The following is a 1,668-nucleotide window of genomic DNA, read 5'->3' on the forward strand; positions in this document are numbered from 1 at the left end:
ATGTGGCTTTTGATAGAGTAACATCTACAAGTGCATACGTAGAAGTTTATGGCGTGTACAATGACAGCAGCATCTGCTAATGTTTTTGTTGATTGCAGGTATAGATGAGGGTACTATGAGGCTCCCCTAAATTCTCCTTGTCTGATATAACTTCCATGTTCTCTAGAAATAAAGGTTTTGTTTGTTGTCTTTCATATGTATGTGTACATTGCCCTTTCCAGGACTGTGCTGTATGCTTTCTCGCACCTTCTAACTGAAAGCTAATTTTTTTTGTGCTATGGAAAAGCATGTGGGAGATGGGTATTGTGGAGGCTAATGAAAGATGAATTTGCATTTCAGATGTACAAATTAAATATTTTCTTCAAAACTGTGGGGAGAATTATGCTCTCAGAAACATTTTCTTTGGTGCCAGAGAATTGCATCCTCTCTACCAGAGTGGGCTTAAAAAGGATTTTTAAGTATTCTTAGGTGCAGTCTTTGGTTTTGGTGAATAAGCTCATTTCTCACTACACTTTTCACTCCTCTAAGGAGGGCCCCCACCACTGTTTTCTCTCAGGAGCCTTCAGAGCTTGGTCCTTGGCTCTCACCCATGTGAGTGTGTTATCAGGTTTCTACAGCTTCTAGGATTATTGGAAAGACAAGGACCAGAACAAGCTCACAGCAACTTGAGCTGCAGAGATTATATGAGAGTATTTCCATGAAAGAATTGCAACCCTGAGGCCCATGGGCTGACTTTGGCTCACAGATATGTTTTGTTTGCTTAACATGATGTACTATTGTTTTTGAAATATAAACACCTTGCTGAGAACATTCATTCTCCAGTTTGACAGAGGCCCACTCTCTCTGCGGCCGTTGCCTGGCATCTCCAAGCATTTGGACAACTAGCCCTGAAGGCGTTAGGCTGCAACCCTGACACATAGAGATTAGCACTTTGAATATGCTAAAAAATGAGTTACCATCCATATTGGAACTTAGTACTCAGTCTACATTTGCAATTACTTTGAGAAAGTGGGAAATCAGAAATAGTGACGGGAATGTATATGTGAATAAAATTACAGCCTATTAAACCAACACTGACCAAACATTTGTTGAATGATGAATAAATTATTAGAAGGTATAATGTTTTAGTAGGATATTATATTTTACTACTCTAAAAAGAAACTATGTAATTAAATAGTATTTTAATAGTCATTTGTGGCAAAGTCTATAAATATATGAACAATAGTATATGTCACATGGAAATTTTTCATCTAGATAAAAATTGTTTTTTCAAAAAATCTATTAACTAGTTAACTTGGAAACAATGAGTGCTTTCTTTTAAATTTTGTGATGTCTTATTCTCAGTTATGTTTTCTAATTAAAGGTGCTTCTTGATATGAAGTGGGATATTGGAACAAAAGAAAAAAGTTTTAATAAGTCAGATTTTATTTTATAAGATGTCCATAATGTATGATTTGTATAGCTATTATAAAATAATTTGGGGGGGATAATGCAGTTTCTGTCGTCTGATGTACATGCTACTCTGGCAATGATCCTAGTTCTAAAATTTTTAAAATGTAACATTATAAATTTGGAAATATATTAAAATATCATAAGTTATATTCTTGAATGTAGGTACAGAGTGTTCCTGGAACAATTAAAAATCATTAGCCAAACTTTAATGTATAT

The sequence above is a fragment of the Eulemur rufifrons genome, chromosome 5 (assembly GCF_041146395.1).
Source record: "Eulemur rufifrons isolate Redbay chromosome 5, OSU_ERuf_1, whole genome shotgun sequence".
NCBI classification, from domain to species: Eukaryota; Metazoa; Chordata; class Mammalia; order Primates; family Lemuridae; genus Eulemur; species Eulemur rufifrons.